Below are 26,375 nucleotides of genomic sequence, written 5' to 3' on the forward strand. Positions count from 1 at the left end.
GTCATGGGTTTGCACATACTCTGTTCTCAACCTCGGCAAATTTCTTCCGAGATAGCGAAAGCACCAGATCGCCTAGTCGGCCCAAAATGTGAATTACAGGCTCCAGTCGTACACAGATTTGTAGTAGAAATATATTTTATGACAGATTAAGTATTCGTGAACTGTGTGCAAGGCATCACCTTTAATCGCTGGCGCCATCCTGACACAGCTGCAAGATGGCATGGCCCAGATGGGGGAAATTTAATGAAAGATGTTGCTTTCTTGAGCAAGTGCCTCATGACTGATGTGGGGAGGGATGTACTGGCCTGAGTTCACAGCTCTTGCACCTTTTTTATAATTTCTGTACCAGATCAGTTAGGAAACCTGCAACAGTACACCTGTAGAAATGTTAGTATTCAGTGACATGCAGAATCTCCTTCACACTGAGAAACTAAGGACGGTGTTATACCTAATAGTTCATACAGAACTGGTAGAAGGCCGTCAGCAACCACGACTTGTACTTATTTCAAATGCCAAGGTGGAGGGCTCATTATTAAAAGAATACAGAGTACATTTCAAATTGCATGAACACCTCATCAGACTGATGGAATCACTCACTGTAGTAACCCAACAACCTTTACCCTACCCTGCGCTGGCAGGCCGGGCCGGAAACGGTGACGTCTACGAGGAGCGTGGGAGTCCGCACGTAGTGACGCACGCAAGCGTGCGTTTACCGGCAACGCGCTGACGTTAACCCGCCGGCTTCTGGCGGGCGGCCATCTTTGCCAGTGCGGATCCGCGGTTAATGCGAGTGAGTGGTAGTGGAAGGAGAGCGAGGTGCACGGAGGTCCTCAGAAGCGCAGCACGTCGGGATCAGTGGCGCCCGGCCGGCCTGAAAACTCGCCGACTTTCGGGTTTTTCTTCCCCACCCCCCGCAGAAGAGAAAGCGAAACAAGAGAACACGCCAGCGCAGACGGCGAGGTAAGGCGAGTGGAGCCTGGGCCCAGTAGCCGGGTTGGGGCCTCGGAGTCTGCAGTCCGCGGCATCTCGCCCGTTCAGCCGCCTCTCGATCTGCGGCCCAAGCTTATGCTACCTCGCGGCTCCTTCCTGTAACGTAGGGGTGAGCCTGCCGGTGGGGCTGAGAGTGCGCAGCTGAGTTATTTACGGTGGGGAAGTACTGATGGTTGACGCACTGCAGCTTTGTCTCGAAGCCTGTTCACCATCAATCTCCTTCACCCCCCCCCCCACCCCATCATCAAACTTTACACCGAGGCCAGATTTGTTCCCCAAGCTTTGTTTCAGTCCTACGCATTACTTGTCTGTGTGTGTCGAGAATTTTTTTAAGTAGCCTTGAGTTTCGTATCGAGAGTACATTTCAGGTTAGGATCTGTGAGAAGAGGAACGAGGAAGACGGTTTTACAGCTTTATTTCTCGCTCCTCTTTCTCTCCCCAATCTCTCTTCACCCCTCCCCAACACGCACATACTGTTTTAGAGTGGTCTTTTAGTTTTTTAGATTAGCAAATATCTATTTGCTAATTTCACTCGCATTTCTAGATGAAATATCTATTGTAATAATGTAAGAAGTTTGTGAGGTTCCTTTTAAGAATGTCTTCATGACCGAAGTGCCGGAAGACGTTCCTTTTCGTGTTCTGTACTTCGATGCCAATAGAAGTTGCCTAGTATTGTGAGTAAATGTAATAGGATGTCCCTCAAACCAAATGTAATCTTTTTAAGTGTACAACTGCGGAAGCGGTGTTCTAACGTTCATTAATATTTTCGCATTTCCGCTGTTTATCATCTTGCCAACTGTTTACTTATGTAATTGCAGACCGTGTTTATGAAAGCAGTAAAACATGTCCGCAAGCAGATATTAATATTTATTAAAGATTATTAAAAGGTAATCAATTTTGGCGTTTTGGAGCAAGCTTGTAGATTTTAAATGTCCACAATTAGCCACGGAATTTTGTAACCCCGTTTAGTTTAGCTACGTTTCAAACTGCAGAATAGGTTGATCCTGAAACAGACCTTCAGTTTGTACTTTAAAAGATCACTGAAATCGCCAGGAAGTATTGGTCAGCACTTCCTTCTGGTTATTGTCCAGTTATGCAGATAGGCAGAGTCAGAATGTGACTAATATTTTCTTGACTTTGTAGTCACGTTGTTGGTCATTGACAAAAAGGTGATAAGTAATGTGCCCTTTTAAATTTTTGTCTGAATCGTTACTGAAGCATTTAACTCTTCAGTTTCACAGAAGTTTGCTGATGATGGAATTTGGAGTAACAAACATTCTGTTGGAAGAATTTAGTAGATCCAGCAGCATTTGTGGGAGGAAAGGAATTGTCATTGTTTCAGCACAGTCCTGATGCAGCGTTTTTTTCGATCCACTGAGTTCCTTCAGATTATTTTTGGTTATTAACTATTTGTTACTTGGCAATTGTGTCTTTTTCAGGGTTGATTCTTGGCTTCACTCATCTTTATATTGCAGGATACCATGACCCAAAAATTATCACTAGTTTACTCTTTTTTTACTCCTGGAATGAATCTTGAGGTAGTATCTAAATGGTTGACTATGGGAGTTTTATAATCTAATCTGTATTTCTGTATTGTTCATGCGTACTGAAAACATGCACTTTTTGTACTTTTTCTGGTTTTGTTATAGGAATTTGTTACTACTGCTCTCTAGTCCAGCACAGTTGAACAACTGGTTCTGAGGCACAGAAATTATCCTTAATTATCTTAACCTGAGCAGGAGAACTCTTTTTTTTAAAATAAAACATTTCCCAGTTCACAAGAGTTCCAGAAACTGTCAGTAATCCTAAATTTTCCTGACTGAGAAAGGCTTTCAGCTGAGATTGCAAAATTTGCACTGGTAGGTTGATCAGCTTTAGGCTAACACTAATTTTGGTTAGTTTTGGATCTTAGAAAGAATTAGTTAATTGTTATCCATCTGTATTACAGATTCAAAATGTAATGGGTAACAAGAGTTGCCAAACTACAGAATGCCGGTCTAGAGTGTTTCAACCTGTAGGAAGCTTTCCACCTTTTTTGTCCAAGCCTTGATCGTTGGATGGAGCACAGTTCCAATAGCTCAATTATATATAGCTACATCAGAGAAACGTTACATATATCCCCTGTTAGTCCTTAACCATCTTTCAATATTTTACAACAACATACACAAAATGCTGGTGGAACACAGCAGGCCAGGCAGCATCTATAGGGAGAAGCGCTGTCGACGTTTCGGGCCGAGACCCTTCGTCAGGACTAACCGAAAGGAAAGCTAGTAAGAGATTTGAAAGTAGTGGGGGGAGGGGGAAATGTGAAATGATAGAAGACCGGAGGAGGTGGGATGAATCTAAGAGCTGGAGAGGTGATTGGCGAAAGTGAAACAGCTGGAGAAGGGAAAGGATCATGGGACAGGAGGAGAAAGAAAGGAGGGGGAGAGCATCAGAGGGAGATGGAGAACAGGCAAACAACTAAATATGTCAGGGATGGGGTAAGAAGGGGAGGAGGGGCATTAACGGAAGTTAGAGAAGTCAATGTTCATGTCATCAGGTTGGAGGCTACCCAGCCGGTATATAAGGTGTTGTTCCTCCAACCTGAGTTTGGATTCATTGTGACAATAGAGGAGGCATGGATAGACATATCAGAATGGGAATGGGACGTGGAATTAAAATGTGTGGCCACTGGGAGATCCTGCTTTTTCTGGCGGACCGAGCGTTGGTGTTCAGCGAAACGGTCTCCCAGTCTACATTGGGTCTCACCAATATATAAAAGGCCACACCGGGAGCACCGGACGCAGTATACCACACCAGCAGACTCACAGGTGAAGTGTCGCCTCACCTGGGAGGACTGTCTGGGGCCCTGAATGGTGGTGAAGGAGGAAGTGTAAGGGCAGGTGTAGCACTTGTTCCGTTTACAAGGATAAGTGCCAGGAGGGAGATCGGTGGGAAAGGATGGGGGGGGACGAGTGGACAAGGGAGTCGGGTAGGGAGCGATCCCTGCGAAAACCAGAAGGGAGGGGGGGGGAAAAATGTGTTTGGTAGTGGGATCCTGTTGGAGGTGGCGGAAGTTACGGAGAATTATACGTTGGTCCGTGAAGCTTGTGGAGTGGTAAGTAAGAACTATCCCGAGTGGGGTGGCGGTTGGATGGGGTGAGGGCAGATGTGCGGGAAATGGGGGAGATGCGTTTGAGAGCAGAGTTGATGGTAGATGAAGGGAAGCCCCTTTGTTTAAAAAAGGAAGACAATTCCTTCGTCCTGGAATGAAAAGCCTCATCCTGAGATCAGATGCGGCTGAGATGGAGGAATTGTGAGAAAGGGATAGCCTTTTTGCAAGAGACAAGGTGGGAAGAGGAATAGTCCAGGTAGCTGTGAGAGCCTTTAGGCTTATAGTATATATCAGTAGATAGGCCGTCTCCAGAGATGGAGACAGAAAGATCAAGGGGGGGGGGGGAAATGGACCAGGTAAATTTGAGGGCAGGGTGAAAGTTGGAGGCAAAGTTAATGAAGTCAACGAGCTCAGCATGCGTGCAAGAGGCAGCGCCAATGCAGTCGTCGACATAGCGAAGGAAAAGAGGGGGGTAGATACCGGTATAGACTTGGAACATGGACTGTTCCACAAAGCCAACAAAAAGGCAGGCATAACTGGGGCCCATACGGGTATCCATGGCTACACCCTTGGTTTGGAGGAAGTGGGAGGAGCCAAAGGAGAAATTATTGAGAGTAAGAACTAATTCCGCTAGACGGAGGAGAGTGGTGGTAGAGGGAAATTGGTTAGGTCTGGAATCCAAAAAAAAGCGAAGAGCTTCGAGACCATCTCGGTGGGGGATGGAGGTAGTGAAAATAAGACTGTGGGGGCCAGGGAACTTAAAATCATTGAAAAAATTCAAAGCATGAGAAGTCTCATGAACATAGGTGGGAAGAGATTGAACAAGGGGGGGATAAGACAGTGTCAAGGTATGCAGAAATGAGTTCAGTGGGGCAGGAGCAAGCTGAGACAATAGGTCTACCTGGACAGGCAGGTTTGTGGATCTTGGGTAGGAGGTAGAAACGGGAAGTGTGGGGTGTGGGAACTATGAGATTGGTGGCAGTGGATGGGAGATCCCCAGAGCTGATAAGGTTGGTGATGGTATAGGAGACAATGGCCTGGTGCTCCTTAGTGGGGTCATGATCAAAGGGTAAATAAGAGGAGGTATCAGACAGTTGTTGCAGTGCCTCGGCCAGGTAGAGGTCAGTATGCCAGACAACAACAGCTCCCCCCTTATCAGCAGGTTTTATAGTGAGATTGGGATTGGTGCGGAGGGAGCGGAGATCCGAGTGTTCGGAAGGAGTGAGGTTGGGATTGGAACATGGTGTGGTGAAGTCAAGACGGTTGATGTCCCATCGGCAATTAGCAATAAAGAGATCCAGAGCAGGGTGTCCATGAAGAGGAGGAGGGTTGAAGATGGGAGAAGGGGTCATCGGTGGGGGTTGGAGAGTCCTTGTCAAAGAAGTAAGCTCAGAGACGGAGCCGGCGGAAGAAGAGTTCAGAGTCATGGCGTACGCGGAACTCACTGAGGTGTGAGCGAAGGGGGACACAGGTGAGGCCCTGAATGAGGACAGAGCGCTCTGCCTCAGAGAGTTGAAGGTCAGAGGGAATGGATGAGAGATGGGATCAGAGGGGGGGAGGGAGGCTGGTAGTGTCAGTGGAGAGGGAAGGGTTGGGGTGAGAGGAAGATGGAGCCTCTGAGGCCCAGGAGCTGACGATGGGATCTGAGGGTGAGGGGATTGCATAGTGGTGGTGGGGGAAGGGGAGACGGGAGTCACAACATTTACATTTACATTCCAAGAATCCAAATATTCCTTTGAGCCACTTGTTTACTTTTAGATAATCTGTAACAAACCTGTTTCTTTTGACTTTAGATACTGGGATAAACTTATTATGTTTTGCTATTATTCTGTAGCAAGTAGTTTGCTGTTGTTTACCTTTGATTATTCAAGCCACTTAATAGTCTGCCTTCATAATTTCAGCTTGACCAGTTTGCTACCTTCGTTTCATTGACTGTATGGCATGAAGCTAGAGGAGAAAATTATTTTGGACATCATGTCTGGATATTCGAAAGATATCAAATTAGCATTGCTGGGTCTGTCTGTTTCACCCACACCTCAGCCACTGCAACTTTTCTCTATTAAGTACTCATCTAATTCCCTTTGTTTTTGTTGAGTGTGTTGAACCTCAGAATCAGGCTTATTATCATCAGCATGCGTCGTGAAATTTGTTAACTTAGCAGCAGCAGTTCAATGCAATACATAATAATACAATAAGATATAGAGCAGAAGTAGGCTATTTGGTCCATAGAGTCTGCTTCACTGATCCAATTCTTCCAGTCATCCCCAGTCTCCTGCTTTCAACCCATACCCTTTGATGCCCTGGCTAATCAAGAATAATATAGCAGAAAGAAAGATAAATAATAAATCATTTAAAATATACATATATTGAATAAATCAAAAATCATGTAAAAAAACAGAAATAATATATATTTTTAAAGTGAGGTAGTGTTCAGGGGTTCAATATCCATTTAGGAATCGGATGGCAAAGGGAAAGAATCTGGTTCCACCTCTTTCAAGTACAGTCAGCCCTCCTTATCCGTGGGGGATTGGTTCCGAGACCCCCCCATGGATACCAAAAATCGCGGATGCTCACGACTCTTATTTAACCTGGCTCAGTGCGGTGGACATTAGGACCTGGCGGTGCAGCTCTGAATCCGCAGTGTTTCTGTTCACAAAAATAATCACGATTGAAAATAAGATGGAAGTAATAAAGCGATCGGAAAGAAGTGAAATGCCATCGGTCATTGGAAAAGCGTTAGGCTACAGTCAGTCAACAATCAAAACAATTATAATGGAGCATGTGAAAGGCACTGCCCTGATGAAAGCTCCAATTATTAATATTACTAAGTGGCTTAATTATTGAAATACATATGTTTCTTAAGTGTTTTATATGTATAGAAAGGTAAAATATGTACTATATACTAAGAAAAACGTTTGACTAACTGACGCTAAATTATACCGGATGTACCTGTTCAGACTTCAAATCCGACTTAAAGACAGACGCAGGAACGAAACTCATTCATAACCCAGGGACTGCCTGTACTTTTAAGTCATTTCTAGATTACTTATACCTAATACAATGTAAATGCTATGTAAATAGTAGTTATACTGTATTGTTTAGGGAATAATGACAAGAAAAAATAGTCTGTACATGCTCAAATAATGAGTGCTGGAGAGAGAATTTCCGGGTTTTCCCGCTCTGTTGTTTGTTGACACTGCACATGCAGAATCCACAGATAAGGAGGACCGACTGTAATGTATTTCAAATCATCATAGCTTGCCGCTCTCTTTTTAAGTCATTGTGCTTCTGGTTCTTGCAGTGAATTTAAATCTGTCTTCCAGTAATCAAATCTATGCACACATATAAAACACACATCTTTCTTCCTACATTTCTTCCACACCCTCAAGTAATTTCACGTTATCACATTTAGAATTACAAAAGGCTTTGTGAAGAAAGCAGTATTGTGGTTTGTGAAAAGCAATCTCAGGCTACGTCCACACTACACCGGATAAGTCCGTAACTGAAGCTTTTTCTCTTCGTTTTGACCCTTCGTCCACTCTAAAACGGCGTTTTCGTCCCCCGAAACCGGAGCTTTTCAGAAACGCTTTCCAGGGTGGGTATTTTTGAAAACGCTGATTCAGCAGATCAGTGTGGACAGGGTAACCGGAGACATCTGAAAACGCTGTCAGACGGCAGTGCGCCATTTCATTGTTTTCTTGAACGCAACCTAACAATTTCAGAACAGACGGCAACAAGACTGAAGCCAGAAGAGTTAAAAGTGTACTCAGCAAATAATTTGACCCTTAACTTACTGAATAAATAAGTATACTCACTTTGCCCAGTTTTCTGACCTTGCTTGTATGAAGGTGGTTTACCTATATATGCAAATACTTCTCTGACAATAGATGTGTAACAGCTTAATGTAACATTGTATGGAAATACAAGATAATACTGATGCAGACATGTTTTACACATTTAACAAGCAGTTTTATTAATGCAACAGAGTTAGTCGGTTTTCCAGTGTTCATCATCAGCTGGGTCATACTGTCCGTGAACTCCCTGTCGGTTGCCTCCATACGTTTCGGTATTTGTTTTTTTTTTGTTTTAAGTCCTCCTGCGCGAGAGCCAACAGCTGCCCATCGTTTAAGTTTTTCTAGTCTGTAACTGCACAAACATCTTTCACAGCGAGATTCGACACTAAACATGTTGCTTGTTTTCGGTGGATGTGTTCTGCGCATTCGCAGTAGGAGGAGATTTGCCAAAATCTCCGTTTTAATGTGGACAGAGATATTTTTTAAAAACGCATAGTGTGGACGCCTATCGTTTTTACGTGAAACTGGCTTTTCAAAATTATCCAGTCTAGTGTGGATGTAGCCTCAGTATCTGCACACAGCTACACTGCTTTTAGTAGCTCTCTTCAGTGATCTCAGTTTAAGCGTGTCCTTGATGTCTGGCTTCAGAGTTGAACAGAATTCCATCTTGGATATAACTGGTAACATTTTAAAACAAAATCAGCAAATGTCCAATCCTCTTGTAATTGGGTACTGTTAGCCTTTGGATTGCGCTAAAACTGTTTTCTGTTAAACTTTAGTAGATGCTTCCTTGTTCTGTGATAATCCCTGAAGACATTATGATATGGAGTGCTTCAGTTAACTTACCACCTCAACCACATTAATTCTCATCAATACACACTGTATTTATGGAATATAACCACATAATTCAAGCTTTGAAACTTGGATATTGTAGTCCATTTTAGCTTTTTGAAGACCAAAATTTGCTTGAACTATGGTGCCCATACTGAATATAATACTTTTGGTTGGAATCTTACCAAGGCCTCGTACAATGTAAGCATTGTATCCTTGTTTTTAGGTTGCAACTTCTTAGAACCTGGATGAACACAGGATGAGAAAATACTTCCCATTGATATACTTTGATAAGTTGGAGGCTTGTGTGGGTTAAACTCAAGATAATGCTTCATGTTCTTTACCGTTTTGAGACATTTCAGTATTTCATTTATTTTGATTATTTTTATACCCATGTGCAGTAGTTTTAACATGACCACTGTTGGTGTCTCTTTCTCTCTACTTTAAATTCATCTTTGTATTATTTTAAAATCTTCATTTAATCCTATTCATGTATGGGTATTGTTCTCATTTGTGGAACAATTCTCTTTTCCTAAGAGTATTTATGGTATGGTCAACAACTTGTGTAATAACTCATTCAAAGTAGTGACATTATATTTATTACATACTTCCTCGTGCAGAGTTGATTGGCTTTTTCAGCCCATCGTGCCTGTGGTGGTTTGCAGAGCAAATCCCAATCCCCCACTAATTTTCCTAACCGTTATTGATCAACATTTGACATTGCACTGAAACAAATGTTTTAAAGCGTCACCAAGGAGATGGCTGGAGAGGCCAAGGGAAAAGAACAACTGAGAGGTTTTAGGGTAGAAGCACTAGTGCAAAATACTTGGCCTGTGGATTGATTAAATTTGTATGTGCAAGATGCTAGATTTGGAAGAATGTAGGTAGAGCAAGGTGAGCTTTTTAAGCTGAAAGCTATTCTGGAGATCCAATACATCAAGACAGTTCAGAGCTAGACTGAGAATGCAGAGCAGTTATCTGGATCATCACAGCATGAGTTGGAGGCCATTGCTGCTACTTTTCTCAATGCTCAGTTAACAGGTGTGATGCTAAATATCATGCATTGGTAGACAAATTGAGGTTGAGTAGAAATGAGTATCCTCCGCATAAAATAAAGCATATTCAAATAATGTTGATAAGGAATGAGCAATCTGAGAATCCAGAGCAAGTTTCACAACTCGACTGTGATCCAGGAAGGGGAAGTAATAGCAATTTTAATTCTTTTGCTCCAGATAGGTAAGACAGAAACTAGATAAAGGTATCTCATTTAATTGGGTATTGTTAAAGAACAACAGTAGAAAATGTGGCAAAGGGATTGAAAACATTCTAAATTAGTTATTTATGATCTTTATGGGCTGTTCCCTAACTGTACCAGGATGGGAATTTTTATTTGAAGGAAATTTGGAATAGTGGGAAACGTGCATATATTTGGGATTTTACATTATTCATGGATTTTTGGAGGAACAGTAGGAATTTAAGAGGACAGAAGTTTATTTAATAAACCTGAGTGATCATGAAGATAAGTATGTAATCAGAGTACATTTTAGACTGAATACCATAATGTAAAGCTGAGTGGTCAGCAGCTTGGTGGAACTAGAATGAAATGGAGTTATGGGCATTGTGAATTCAGAAGTTGTATGTTAAGGAATCGCCAGTTCTACAGTGAGTCCTTGATGTTCGGCTTTACAGAATGGGAAGACTGATGTGTCAGATAGCTGAAGTCATTGCTTCCTTACATGATGTTAAGATGAGGATAGTTTATGAAGACTTTTTAAAAAAAAAATTGGAAGTTACCTTTGATTCTGGGATATTTTGCAAAGGATAGTACAACTTGTAGTTCTATGTTGTCTAGATGTAACTGGCAATGATTAAGCTCATTAATAAAAACAATGAACATGTAATTGTCTTAATGTGGACAGTGGCGTCAAAACTGGACGCAAGTTGGTAACGCAAGCAGAGACGTGAATTGAGGCTTTGGCTAGAGCTCCAAAGTGAAGGCAGTCACGGGAGAAAAATTAAAATGTGGAATAAAAATTGTGCAGCGTTTCTCATGTGGGCAGGTGAACAAGGATTTTAAAGTGCTGAACAGTGTTAAGTGTCAGTAGGAAAATGTATATGGATTGGTGTGATATGTTGCACCATAAAGTCATACCTTCTTATTGATATCTTTTCTCTTTAAGCTGCTGTGGTGGAAGGTGCTGGAAAGCTTCATTAAAAGTATCATTGTGCATCAGATAGGTCTCTGTCGAGACAATGATTTTGATATAAGATCTTTTTCAGTCTAGTCCTTTAAACATTTGGTAGGTTTCAATGAGAACCTCCACATTCTTCTAAATTCCAGTGAGTGCAGGCTCAAGTCTGGAGGAAGGAAGACTTGTAGAAAGCCAGTGAGAATGGATTTGCTATTGCAGTTTAATGAATCAATTATGGAAATGTTGAATAGGACAAGATGGAGGTTCATTAGTGTTATGTGTGAGAGGGCAAACTGCCAAAATAAACAGTTGAAAGAATATAAAAACTCAAGGTTAAAGCTGAGATCAATGTATCAAATCCAATAAAAGGGAAGCCAGAGGTAGAGAACTATTGAAGTTGTACAGTGGTGCTCATCTGTAATCTAGCACAAAAGTGCCCAGATAGCAAAGTGAGAGTTAGATCCAGGTAATATTCAAAGGTAATTATAGGCTAGTTAACCTAACCTCAGTGGTTGGGAAAGTATTAGAGTCTATGTTGGCTGATCCTGAGGATATTAGGACAGCTGTTACTAGTGTCTAGGCATTCACCTAAAGAACAATATTAGTAATTGACCAGGCAGCCTCCAAAACATGTAGAAAGATCTTTTGAGGATGTCTGTTGTATGAGTATAAAAGCTGTGGCATTGTTATGAACATGAGTCATATAGTTAGTTATGCCACTGGAGATTTTTCCTTAAGCTTTTAGAAGATTGCAATTGAGAGACCAATTGTTCAAAAATCAGTACTGCAAATCAGAAGGCAGTCCCATCTGTGATTGTTCCCCCTGCCAGTTAGCCCTCAATGTTTTGCAGGTGAGACACACAAGACTTGTGGAGCATTTCCTTGTAGCATTCTATTGACCTGCTTCGTGAATAAAGAGTGGTGTCTGTAGTGCATTACTGTATTAACAGAAGGACCTCTTAAAACAAAAAAATGCAGCAGTAAAGTTCTCCTTTGCTGGCAGTATCCAAAATTCTGATTTCTTTGAAAACTGGTATGGTTCCAGAGGACTGGAAGATTGCAAATGTCTCTCCACTCTTTAAGAAGGAAGGAAGGCAATAGAATGGAAATTACAGGCTAGTTACCTAGCCTCAGTGGTTCGGAAAGTGTTGGAGTCTATTATTAAGGATGAGGTTTCAGGATACTCGGAGACTAATGATAAAATATGTCAAAGCATGGTTTCTGTGAAGGGAAATCATGCCTGATATTTCTGTTAGACTTCGAGGAAGTAACAAGCAGAGTGGACAGAGAGGCAGTAGATGTCATTTACTTGGATTTTCAGAAGACGTTTGATTAGATGGCACACGTAAGGTTACTTACAAGATAAAATCCTATGGCATTACAGGAAAGATACAGGCCAGCATAAAGGAATAGCTGGCAGCCAGGAGGCATTAAGGGGGCCTTTTCTGGTTGGCTGCCAGTGACTAGTGGTGTTCCTTGGGTCAGTATTGGGACCTCCACTTTTCACATTGTCAGTGATTTGGATAATGGAGTTGATGGCTTTGTGGCAAAGATTGCAGGTGATACAAAGATAGATGGAGGAGTTAGTGCAGAGGAAGCAATGCGATTTCAGCAGGACTGAAACTACCGTAGATTCCGGACTACAGAGCGCACCTGATTAAAAGCTGCACGCTCTAATTTTAGAAAGAAAATCAATTTTGTACTTGTACAGGCCACACCGGATTTTAAGCCGCAGGTGTCCCACGTTGTAATATGAGATATTTACACAGAAAGATATTACACGTGAGGATTTTTTAACTTTTAATTAAATCCGTATGGTAACATAAACAAATACATATTGCAAATGCTTTTTTTCGAACAGTGCCTGTAACACAGCTACTTTTAAATATGCATACGTATCGGTAACACACAAATTACGTTGCGTATACTTTTTTACTGAACAGTGCACGAACAACATTCCAATATCTCCTAACGACTGGTAAAAAAATATATATACTGCAGCCTACCAGGAAAAGTTATTGATCGCCTTCTTCATCTTCCTCCTGCGCACTAAAACCATCAAAGTCCTCTTCTTCTGTGTCCGAATTGAACAACCTCAGGATCTCGTCACTCACTTCAGTCTCTTCGTTGTCGCTCTCACTTGAGCGCACGCGGTCCTCTTCATCACGCAGCAGTCCAGCCTTTCGAAACCCATTGGTGATGGTGGATGTTGTGACACGGCTCCACGCATTTAGGATCCACTGGCAGACTTGAGTTAAAGATCCTCTTCGCATGCGTCCTGTTTTGGTAAAGGATTTCTCGCCGTTCGTCATCCAAGCCTCCCACTCAACGTGCAGTGCCGTTTTTTTCTGTGAAAAAATCCCCCTGGTCGCTTGGCGTAGCACTCTCTCAGCCAATCCTTCATTAGACTCTCCATCATCCAACCTTTCCTATTGACTTTCACCATGATTTCTTTTGGGAATTTTTCCTTTGGCATTGTCAGCCGCTTAAAAATCACCATCGGTGGAAGCTTCAGTCCGGATGCTTTGCAGCTCAGAACACAAGTAAAATGCGTTCTCTCATGGCCACTTGTTTTCAGTGTGATGGACGAGTCACCTTTTTTATCAACAGTCCGAGTGAGAGGCAGGTCAAACGTCAAAGGCACTTCATCCATATTTATGATATCATCTGGCCCGATGGAATTCTCTGCTATCTTTGTTTGAATGTGCGGAAGTTAACAAGATTTTCCTCATGGTCGGGAGGGAGCTGCTGACACAGAGTCGTGTGTACCCTGACGGACAGGCCTTTTCGTCTCATAAATCTAAAACACCACGATGGCCCACCTCTAAAATCTTCGATTTTCATTTTGGTGGCGATTGCTTTAGCCTTCAGTCTGATCTGCACGGTGGAAACACCGCGGCCGCCTGCTCTCTGTGTGTTAACCCAATCTTCAAGAAAGTTTTCAAGTTCAGGTCATCTGCTATGATTACCTCTGAAAGCTTTTGTCGTCTTTTTGCATTGACTCAGTTCTTCACGCTGGCGTCTCCACCATCTCACCATCGATTCATTTATGCCAAGATTATGTGCAGCAGCTCGATTTCCTTCTTCAACCGCCAGATTGATCGTCTTTAACTTAAAAGCTGCATCATATGCTTTTCTTCGAGTGTTTTCCATGTTGATGAGGGTGAGTACAAATGACTGATTTACAATAATTTAATTGTGAAAGTGCGCTTGATTTATCGTACAATTTCATTGGACCTCTGTGAACTACTCATCAATTTTATTGGTCTACTGTTACGAGGCAAAATGTTTTTGGCGGCATGAAAAAAACATGCATTAGCCGCACCGTAGTATAGGCCGCAGTGTTGCCGCAGTGTTCAAAGCATGGGAAAAAAGTAGCGGCTTATAGTCCGGAATTTACGGTCATTGAAAGAATGGACAAAAAGTGGTAGATGGAATAAAGCGCTGGGAAAAGTATGACAATGGATTTTGGTAAAAGAAACAATAGTGTAGACTATTATCTAAATGGGGAGAAGGTTCCAACATCAGAAATGCAGAGTGGGACTTGGGAGTCCACATGCAAAACTCCCAGAAGATTAATTTACAGGTTGTCTGTGGTAAGGAAGGCACATGCAATGTTGACATTTATTTCAATGGGAAAATAATATAAAAGCAAGGAGATAATGCTGAGCCTTTATAAGACTAGTCAGGCCATACTTGGAGTATTGCCAACAATTTTGGGTCACATATCTTAAAGGATGTGTTGTCATTAAAGAGACTCCATGAGGTTCATGGGGATGATTCTAAGAATTAATTCTAAGAATTGGCTGCTTTGAGCCGGCACTCACTGGAATTTAGAAGAATGTAGAGGATCTCATTGAAACCTACCAAATGTTGAAAGGACTAGCTAGGGTGGATGTGGAGAGGATGTTTCCTATGGTGGGGTATCCAGAACTAGAGGGCACAGCCTCAAAATTGAGGGGTGACTTTTTAGGATAGAGGTAAGGAGGAATTTTTGTTTTTTTTTAGCCAGAGAGTAGTGAATCTGTGGACACAAAGTACACTACAGATGCTGTGGTCAAATCAAGACGTACAAAAAAGCTGGATGAGCTCAGCAGGTCGGGCAGCATCCATTGAAAGAGCAGTCAACGGATGCTGCCCAACCTGCTGAGTGAATCTGTGGAAATGCTCTGGACTGCGGTGGAGGCCAAGTCTATGGGTATTTTTAAGACGAAAGTTGATTGTTTCCTGATCGGTCAGGGCATCAAAGGATACAGTGAGAAGGCAGTGTTGTGGAGTTGAATAGGATCCAGGATCAGCCATGATGGAATGGCAGAGCAGATGTTGGGCTGAATGGCCTAATTTCCTCCTATGTCTTATGGTCTTAACTGCAATTTTTTGGATTTTCTTTGACATTACAGTAATTCGAGCTCTGTTAACCTTCAATAGCCACCATTTTTCATGGAACATAAAACAGTAGAGCACAGGAGCAGGCCCTATGGCCACAATGTTGTACTGAACCAGCTAAAAAGCAAATCAAAAAGACCCAAACACTCATTCCTCCTATTAACACAATGTCCATACCGCTCTTAACTTCCCCACATTCATGTGCCTATCTCAATGTCTGTTAAAAGCCTCTAATGTATTTGCCTCTACTTCCATACCAGGCAGTGCATTCCAGGCATCCATCACTCTGTTTAAAAGAAAATCTTGCCCCTCACATCCCTTCTCACCTTCAATGTGTGCCCTCTAGAATTTGACGTTGCAACCCTGGGAAACAAATACTCCCTGTCAACTCTATCTACGCCTCTCATAGTCTTAAACCATAATCAGATCTCCACTCATCCGCTGTCTCTCCAGAGGATCCAAACCAAGTTTATCCAGCCTCTCCTAATAGCACTTATACTCTAAACCGGGCAGCATCTTGGTAAGCCCCTTCTGCGCCCTCTCAAAAGCCCCAGCATCCTTCTTGTAGTGCAGTGATCAGAACTCTGAAATAATCCAGACGTGACCTAACCAGAGTTTTATAAAGTTGCAACATAATCTCTTGACTTTTGAGCTTAATGCCTCAACAAATAAAAACAAGCATTCCATAAGCCGCCTTAACCATACTATCAGGCCTGTGTAGCCTCTTTTACGGAGCTATGAACTTGGATCCCATGATCTTGCTGCTCAGCAACACTTAAGGATTTTGCCCTTAACAGTGCACTGTCTCCTTGCATTTGCCCTACCAAGGTGCAACACCTAACATTTTTCTGGTGAATCTCCACCTGCCATTTCTCTTCCCATATCTGCAACTGATCCATATCATGCTGTATTCTTTGCCAGTCTTCTATGCTATCCACAACTCCACCAACCTTGATATTATCTGCAAGCTTACTGACCCATCCAGGTCATTTATATATATATTATAAACAGCAGCGGTTCCAGCATAGCTCCCTGCAGAACACCACTAATTTACAGACCTCCAGCTTGAATAAGTCCCTTCAACCACTGTCTTCTATGTGCAAGGTAGTTCTAAATCTAAACGGCCAATTAGCCTCCCATGAGGGACTTGGTCATATGCCTTACTGAAATTATGTAGACAACATCTGCCCTACCTTCATCAATCTCTCATCAGCAAACTCAGTCAAGTTGGTAAAATGTGACTGGCCATGCACAAAGCCCTGCTGGCTCTCCCTGATTAAGCCATGGGTTTCCAGATGTTCATATAACCTATCCCGAACAATTTTCTCCAGCAATTTCTCTGCAACTAGCATGAGACTTACCATTCTATAGTTTCCTCAATTTTCCCTTGTTCCCCTCTTAAATAAAGGTGCAACATTAGCCACTCATCTGTCCTTTGGGACCTCACCTGTGCCTAGACTGGACACAAATACTGATCAAGGCCCTAGCAATCTCATCTCTTACCTCCTTCGATAACCTTAAGTAAATCTCATCAGGCCCCAGGGTCATTCACCTTAATACTTACTAGGGGGCCCAGCTCTTCGTCCTCGATCTGTAAATACCCTAACACTTTAACATATTTATATACGTACTTGGCACTGATCTCCTGGTTCTCCATATCCTTTTCCTTGGTAATTACTGCAGTAAAGTACTTTTCAAGTACCTCACTCACATTCTCCGCATCCAAGCAAATGTTCTTCTCCCCTTCCCCCCACCCCCCAATCCTTGAGTGGTCCTGTCCTCTCCCCAGTTGTCCTCTTGCTCTTGATGTATGTATAGAATGCCCTGGGATTCACCTTAATCTTACTTACCAAGGACTCTTCATGGCCCCTCATAGCTTTCCTAATTCCCTTCTTTAGTTCTTTTCTGACATCTTTATATTAGTGTGTTTTGTTTGATCCTAACTTCCAAGCTTTACACTTACTTTTTCTTGACCAAATTCATCGCCCTCTGGTTATCCAAGGTTCTCTATCTTTCCATCCATGTCCTTTCTAACAGGAACATACCTGTCCTATTGTCAACCTGTAACTGTTACCTGCTCAGTTGAGGAAAAACACCAGAGACACAAAATTACCTCTGAAACAGTTTTTATTCAGAGAGGAGTTCGCAGCCCCACGCACTTCGGGCATAAGGTAGCCAACTTCCAATTTGTCGGTTTACAAAGGTCATACTTGTACCCAAAAGCAGGGTACTACATTCGCAAATATGGTTACCGATTCAAATTCATCAATTGATTGGCTATTGCATAGCTAAGCATGTTAATTACTCAGAATTTAGCAAAGGTTAAAGTGTAATACCTAGAATTAATACTGATGTACTTAAGGACACTTGAAATAGGTATCCTTAAAATATTTTGCCAAGCACATTGTCTTGTGGTTGTAGGTTCCCTTTTCCTTGTGGTCTCCACGTCTGGCCTGGCACCTTATTTTAGCTACCTCTCCTTACTTCCCCAATGATGTACCTCTCTCTTGTCCTGTCTACATATTTTGCTACACTTACCCCTCACCCACCCCCTTTACACATACCCCTTACCCTCTTCACATTCTCACTATACTTTGTGCAATTGACCTTTAAACACCATCCGCATGCTTGATGTGGACATACAAGAAAAAAGGTGTTCCAAATTAACTCTTCTTCATTCTTGCCTAATGCCCTCATAATGCTCTACTCCAATTGAAAACTCTTGAGAGAACAATACCTATCCTTATCTATAGTTACCCTAAAAGTTAAGGAGTAGTAGTGGTCATTGTTTCCTAACTGCTGAACACTGAAAGGTCAGTCACCTGGCCAGGTTCATTATACAACAACAGGTCCAGTAGAGCTCCTCCTCTCATTGGACAGTCCACATAATGATTATAGGAGCCCTCCTGCAGACAAATTCTGACCCATCTAAATCCCTTGCACCAAGATGGTTGCAGTTCATATAGAGAAGTTGAAATCCCACATGACAAGAACCCTAATATTTTTTACACATTTCCTTAATCTGATTACATATCTGTCCCTCAGTGTTCTGGGAACTACTGGGGAGGTCTGAAGTACAGTCCCATTTGTGTAATTGCACCCTTCCTGTTCCTGAGTTCTGCCCAAACCTGTCAGCCATAAGTGCAGCAGTGCTATTATCCCTGATTAGCAGTGCAGCTCTTCTCTCGCTCTTTGCCCCCCACTCCTCAAATCTCCTCTATATTATCTAAAACTTCAAAAACCTGGACGTTAATCACCTGTTCCTGCACACCCTCAATAATGGCAAAGATGTGCATGAAGGGCGTATAGCTGGCTGAGCTGTGCGCTAGCACACGTTCCCCGGGATAGGGCATCAGGGGGCTCATTGAGTCTGCCAGGCCGGTACAGGATATCATAGTTGTAAGTGGAGAGTTCTATTCCCCACCGCAAAATCTTATAATTTTTGATTTTGCCCCGCTGTTGGTTGCTGAACGTGAACGCAACCGAGCGCTGGTCGGTCAGCAACGAGATTGTGCCTCCAGTGCCTAATAGCTTCCACTATGGCCTGGGCTTCTTTCTCCACCACGGAGTGCCGAATTTCAGAGCCTTGAAGGGTACGAGAAAAGAATGCTACTGGCCTGCCTTCCTGATTGAGGGTAGCAGCCAGCGCGAAATCGGAGACGTCACTCTCTACTTGGAAGGGAATGGTCTCGTCCACCGCATGCATCATTGCTTTGGCAATGTCCCCTTTAATGCAGCTGAAGGCCGCGCAGGCCTCAGCAGAGAGGGGAAAAGTGGTAGACTTGACCAGGGGGCGGGCCTTATCTGCGTAATGGGGGACCCATTGGGCATAATAGGAAAAAAAACCCAGGCACCGTCTGAGGGCTTTGAGAGTGGTGGGAAGAGGGAGTTCTAACAGGGAGCGCATACGGTTGGGATCAGGGCCAATGACCTCGTTTTCCACGACATACCCAAGGATAGCGAGTTGGGTGGTTTTCAGTGTTAACCACAACATTGTAGTTCCATATACAGTCGGCCCTCCTTATCCACGAGGGATTGATTCTAGGATCTCTCACAGATACCAAAAAACAGATGCTCAAGTCCCTTATTAAGCCTGTCTGAATGCGGTGGATCTTGGGACCCAGCAGAACCCCAGACCTTTATTTAACCTGTCTCAGTGCGGTGGACATTAGGACCCGGTGGCGGTGCTCTGAATCCGCAGTGTTTCTGTTCACGAAAGTAATCACGATCACGATTGAAAATAAAGTGTGACTAGTGGTGTGCCTCAGGGATCTGTACTGGGTCCAGTGTTGTTTGTCATATACATTAATGATCTGGATGATGGGATGGTAAATCGGATTAGTAAGTACGCAGATGATACTAAGGTAGGTGGCATTGTGGATAATGAAGTAGGTTTTCAAAGCTTGCCGAGATTTAGGCCAGTTGGAAGAGTGGGCTGAATGACGGCAGAAGGAGTTTAATGCTGATAAGTGTGAGGTGCTACATTTTGGTAGGAATAATCCAAATAGGACATACATGGTAACTGGTAGGGCATTGAAGAATGCAGTAGAACAGAGTGATCTAGGAATAATGGTGCATAGTTCCGTGAAGGTGGAATCTCATGTGCATTAGGGTGGTGAAGAAAGCTTTTGGTATGCTGGCCTTTATAAATCAGAGCATTGAGTATAGGAGTTGGGATGTAATGTTAAAACTGTACAAGGCATTGGTAAGGCCGAATTTGGAGTATTGTCTACAGTTTTGGTCACCGAATTATAGGAAAGATATCAACAAAATAGACATGAATTGAGAATTAGGGGGCAAAAGTTTAAGGGTAACATGAGGGGGAATTTCAGTTTAAAGATCTGAATTCTGATGAAGGCCTGCTGAGTTTTTCTAGTTTTGTTTACTGATGGTTTTTATCAGTTACGGATCTAGAACTTTCACAACAGCTGCATCTGGTTCAAATATGTGAGCCTGGATTGGCAAATATATTGCTTTCTGATATTTATAGATAACTCCTTCCAGGACCTAATATTCCCATGGTTTTAATTTCTACATCTGTATGATGTACACCAGCCTTAATTGAAGGAAAAAGAAGTAACATATCTGCCTCCATATCGTTTCTGGGGAATTTTAGGCAAATTATTACAATTAATTTTTATTTACTTTGTATCAATTGAGGTTTAGCTTTGGTTGATAAAAGTTTATTTCATAGAAATTGGTTTAAGGTACTGAATCTAATACCAAAAACCACCTTTATGTTTTAAGTAATAATGGTCTGAAAATTAGAGGGCATTAGGTGTCTGCAGTACCATTGTGGTTGTTTTCCTCTAAAAGTGAAACACCATGTGGTAATATGAAGAGCAAACCTAGGAATGATGGCTAATGAAAGGCATTGCCTGCAATATATGATCAAGTCAGGACTAAGAAGTGTAATAAAATATCATAAATATTTTGTAAATTAGACAGGGCATATATTAAGTTGCATAAAATGGTTTTTGATTAAATATTATTTCTTATGGGTTCTGTGAAATATTAATGACAAAACTGTTGTGGAAAGTTTTAAATTGCTTTGACCACCTAGTAACTGTTTAGCAGTAGCTTAGTTGATAATCTTCTTGAATTTTACTTGAAGGTCTATAACATTCTCGGTTAATTAAATTTTCATACCTTATGACTTCAAGCATTTAAACGGCATAGCCTTCTGTGGTACTTTAAAGCAGAAAATTTCATGCAATGATTGGACTTACATTGCAGTTTAAAGGAGAAAGGAATGCAACTATTAATTTGTATCTTCTGTTTTTGTGTACTGGTCATTAAAACAGTCTGAAGTTTAATTCCTGCCTTAACTTTTGCTATTTGCCCAATACTTAATATGCCATTCTAACGGTACAACATCTTTTGCAAGAAAAAATTTGTACCATTGCATCCAATTCTTCCTTCCCACCCAAGCAATGATAGAACTAGTTTTCTGAACACATTTGGTTTTACCTGATTGGTATAGGCACAATGAAAAAACTGAGACTTGATAAAAATGAAGGCTTCGCATATGACTAAGGTTACTACTGGTCAAGAAAATGAAAACTAATATATTACTATCTCTGAAGACTGTTAGTAAGCATGTGTGGTTACAGTTCGTGGTTGTCATGTAACAGCGCCTTAGTGGTTAATGCTCCAGGGACCAGCTTTGATCGTAACTTCGGGTACATTCTGTGAGGAATTTGTACTTTCTCCCTGTGACAGTTTGCACTTCTGCTAAATCCATTGATTCCCCCCCATATATCAAAGATGCATTATGTTAATTATTTTAAATTACTCTTAATGTGCGTAAGCAATAAAAGAATTGATGAGAGTTATTGGCCATATGATTGAGTAGAGTACAAGGAGATGAGGGGAAATTTGGAGTTATTCTGCTGGGAACTTGCATGGTCTCCATGTAAATAAAGTTTTGTTTTATTTAGAAACTATGCATTATTTATAAATGGAGCATTTATAACTGGTAACACATAATTCTGGAGGAACTCAGATGCTTTATCTGGACACCTCGGCCTGAAATGTTGACTATTTATTCTTTCATCAATGCTGCTTGACCTGCTGAGTTCCTCCAGCATTCTGTGTGTGTTACTTTGGATTTCCAGCATCTCATGTTTGTGATTTATAAATGGTTGCTCCTTTTTTAGTTGCTGCTTTTGGGCTATTTTTGAATCAGGTGGCCTGTGATAATGAGCACTAGGCTGAACTGAAATATGCCTTTTTATTTTGTATTTTATACTTGGTGTTTTCGCTCTTTTTTTTGCCATGTGGGTGTTTCGTTTTTTTCTTGCTGGGGGGGTGGTGTTTTACTTTCAATGGGTTCCATGGGTCTGTTTCATAGCTGTCTAGGCAAGACAAATCTCAGGGTTATATACTGCATGCATGCTTTGATAATAAGTGTACTTTGAATCCTTTGATTTCAGTTTCATTGAATATTTTGTAATACTTTTTTGATGTACTTAATGAAAATATTATAAAGCAAAATTGAGTGAGACGTGATACATTTTCCTATTAATAGGTAAAGCAGTATGCAGGAGCTGAGCACATTGCTAAAGAATTCTTTGAAAGTATAATCAAATAGCATTTGCAGAAGGTAGTGAAAGGTAGCTAGCAGGTCCTGCAGAATCTGTGAAGAGGGAATGAAACTTTTCTTCCATTGCAGCTGGATGATCGATTGCACTTTAGAAATCCTACATCCTTAGATTATCAGCATTTGTAATATTGCTTTTATTTCAAACAAATAATGTTTTGTCCACTTGTATAGAACTGGTTACAAAGCTGAACACATATTCTGCACGTACTAGAAATCTTGAGAAACAAACAAGCATGCATGAGTGTGCACACGCACACACATACACAGTGCCAGAGGAATTCAGGTCAGGCACAGTCTATGGAAATGAATGAACAGTCAACATTTCAGGCTGAGACCCTTCATCAGGACTGGAAAGGAAGGGGAAAGAGAGCAGAGTAAAATGATGGGGGAGGGGGAAGGAGGACAATCTAGAAGGAGATAGGTAAAGCCAGGAGGATGGGGAAGGGGGAGTGAAGAAAGAGGCTGGGTGGTGATGGGTGGAAAGGGCAAAGGACTGCCAAGGAAGGAATCTGCTAAGCGAGCAGTGAACCATGGGAGAACCAGGGGTGATGGGGTGATGAGCAAGTGAGGAGAAGCTGTAAGGGACCAGAGTGAGGAACAGAAGAGGAGAGAGGAGGAAAAATTGAATTTTAGCAGAAGGAGGAATCTGTATTCATGCCATCAAGTTGGAAGCTACCTAGAGAGAATACAGGGTGTTGCTCCTCCACTCTGAGGGTGGCCACGTGATGACATGTTGGAATGGGAGTGGGTTTTAGGAATTTAAATGGCTGGGCACCGTGAAATTCATCTTATTGTGGATGGTGCTGAGGTGCTTGAAATTGTCCCCTAATTTCCATTGGGTCTCACCAATACAGAGAACGATTGCAAGCATTGTAGCTTTGTTATCAAAATGGTTTCATTTGCAGAAATTATACTAGAATTGAGAGGTTATACAGTAAACAAAAATAACCAGAGCGCATGAATAGTCCTTCAAAATAACTTGCACTCAGTTGCTTGATGATTATGGTGAGTTAGAAAACATAGTATAATAGCTAATATAGAATGTAGTTCAGTGCTTGGAGTAGGGGAAAGAGGAACCTTGTGAGGATTTTAGTGACACAAAACTCTGGTTCCAAAAGTCTCAGTCAATTATTATTTATTCTATCTTCCTCAGATTCTTCCTCAAGCAATCACATGTTCTTCTGTTTGCCACCATGTTTTCAACCATCACACTCGTCCAAAATATTATGAACAGTTGGCCCCTCCAGAGATCAGTTGTATCCTACTAATATTCTCCCAACCCAAAAGCTCCATTTTGTTTCTCAACCAATCCTTGTAAGTATAATGCATAGAAGGATAGTCATCCAGTAATTTTCTAGTTACAGCTCCAAAGCTCAATGGATCTATCAAATATGGTTTCACATTGTCTCATCCCAATTTTCAAGATACTAGTCATCTCCATCTTGTGACATGGTCAGATATGTGGCTGTTGCACAATATATTTAATAATACATGAGCCAACTGAGGAAATTACACCAAGGTATTTAACTCAACTATTAGATATTCTCACGCAGCAGAAGATGCCTGCAGCCTCATAGCAGCTGGCAAACCCATCTTGCCAATCTCTCAAATGCTTGTTTGTACGTGTAGGCTGTCTATAAGCTACACATTTGTAATCTGCAAGAACCTGTCAGGACTGGCTGTTGTTTGGCACACCAAGGGTTCGGCCTGAGAGTCCGGCTTGTATTTGGAAGCCTAAGGTCTCTGGAGACGGGTGGATCAAGGGTCGGTGTCACAGCAGGAGACCTGTGTGTTGTCGGGGGAGCCAGAAAATCTACTGCTGCTGTGTGTGCCCGAAGACCAGGGATCTTTGTGATCTTCAGGCACAGAGCTCAGAAAAAGCAACGTAATGGACTTTTTACACTGTAAACCAGCGAGTTGTTTGTTATGTCTCTCCACTCGCTGGGAAAAAGGAGACACCTCCCTTTCCCTTATTAGAGGGAGAGAGCGAGCCTGTGGTATGCCTGATGAAATGCAAAGTCTTTGGGGTAACTGCAAGTCTGTGTCTTTGCTATTGCTTTGCTCACGCTTGAGTGCTCGGTGGTGGTGCTGTTGCTTGCTTTTTTTTGCCAGTGGGGGGGGGGAGATTGTTGCTTGCTGCCACTTAAGCGGGGGGGGGGGTGGACTTTTAACTGTCATTCATTCTTTGGGGCAATTCTCTTTTTTTTGTGGATGTTTGCAAAGAAGCATTTCAGGATGTATATTGTATACATTTCTCTGATATTAAATTGGACCTTTGAACTTTCGTACTCTTCCTTACTGATAGATTTCTGTAGTTTCCTTATTACTGATTTGAGGTTAACCAATCTGTCATTATTTTCTCTATTTTGTCATTGGAGCACTATGTTCTCTAGTGCTCTATTACATTGCTGCCTTCCATTGTGAGAGACATTCTAAAAATCAGTGCAATTTTGAGAGATGACAGTCAATGCATCCACTATCTGACCTATAACAAGCTGACAAGGTTGTGCTAACCACTACTTGATTCATAATTCAAAACTTGGGTGCTTTATTGTCTTTACACAAATATTGGCATAAGTTGTTAACCCTGTGCCAGCAAACAATTTAAGTCATGCATGTTGTTATTCCCTTCGTACCAATATTTCACTCGGATCACCATTCCAACAGCACTTAAGAAAAGGGATCTGCTGTTGGCCAAGCAGTTGATCCTTCTTCCTGCCCCTAGCACGGGATCATCCCTGTGATGGTCTCCAGAGCTCCTGCTGCTTCACATCCAAAGTCCCTTGTTCTTATCAGTTTAAACTGTTCCAGTTTTGTCGGCTCTGGCCAATCTTGTTGATGTGTCAGTTTTGTCATTGGCTCTGGTCCAAGGCAGAAAGAAGTGACACATTGATTGGAAGATGCTGACTTGTGAGTGAACTGCAATGGTAAAAAGATCCTGATGGGAGTTATTTACAGGCCTTGGAACAATAGTCAGTATGGGATATATAAATTACAATAAGTGATAGAAAAAGCATGTATAAAGGGCAATGTTACGATGGTCATGGGGAAGTTCAATATGCAGGCATATTGGGAAAATCAGGTAGGGCCTGGATCCCAAGAGATGGAATTTGTAGAATGCCAATGAGATGGCCTTTTAGAGCAGCTGATGGCTGAGCCCACTGGGGAAAAGGCAATTCTGGATTGGTGGTTGTGTAATGAACCAAATTTGAATAGGGAGATTAAAATGAGGGAACCCCTAGGAGGCATGATCATCATATGATAGAACAAAGCCAGTTCACAAAATGGAGGTTGCCAAACCATTTCACAAAACGGTGGCCTCTATTCCTTCTACCACATGACAAGAGCAATGACAATTGGTTTGTTTACTTCCACTGTTCATGCATTGTTCCAATTAGAGGTTGGTCAGATTTTAATTCGTGGCCACGATCTCTTCTTTCTCCCCCTGCTCCAAACAAACAGAAGATTCTGCAGATTGCATTAATTAATGTATCAGGGTGAATATAAGCCACGAGAAACTAAACAATTCAGGTCCGTATCAAATAATATTGGTAAATTGAAAATTAGCAAAATGTCATGTACTGTATAGATATTGTAATATCAATAAACATTTAAAAATATAAGTATAAGCTTGTATTGAATATTTTAAAAGTATGTCTAATTTTATATTACAGTATATGTTGGTGTGTATAGCATTAATTAGTAAAATACAATGAGGTACAGGTAGGTATTACTCATCAAAAAGTAAGACAATCTCTAAAGAGACTTGGAATGGCATTTAGAATGTAAACTTAAATTGTTTAAGGTGACCTCGAAAAATATTTAGGAAAATAAATGACTGGAAAATCATTTGACCAAAGAGTAGAACAACAAAAATGTAGAAACCATATGAATGCAAGAATGTAAATTAATATTCAGACCACAATTTCAAACTTAATCCCAAAAGGGGGAATTCTGCAAAATATCATTACTAAGTCCAC

At 41.7% G+C, this 26,375-nt stretch overlaps 1 protein-coding gene across 13 annotated transcripts in view; it reads left to right on the forward strand.

Annotated features, from left to right (window-relative positions):
* The first annotated feature begins 742 nt into the window (after positions 1-742).
* Positions 743-26,375, forward strand: part of prrc2c (proline-rich coiled-coil 2C) — a 99,586-nt gene continuing 73,953 nt past the window's right edge. For 12 of the 13 annotated variants that reach the window (XM_059984792.1, XM_059984801.1, XM_059984798.1 and 9 more), the window contains exon 1: positions 744-960. The gene's annotated coding sequence lies outside the window, so the exon portion shown is untranslated. Of the gene's footprint in view, positions 961-26,375 lie in introns of all 13 variants that reach the window. The other variant, XR_009514815.1, reaches the window with a different exon arrangement.

This window comes from Hypanus sabinus, chromosome 11 (genome assembly GCF_030144855.1).
Source record: "Hypanus sabinus isolate sHypSab1 chromosome 11, sHypSab1.hap1, whole genome shotgun sequence".
NCBI classification, from domain to species: domain Eukaryota; kingdom Metazoa; phylum Chordata; class Chondrichthyes; order Myliobatiformes; family Dasyatidae; genus Hypanus; species Hypanus sabinus.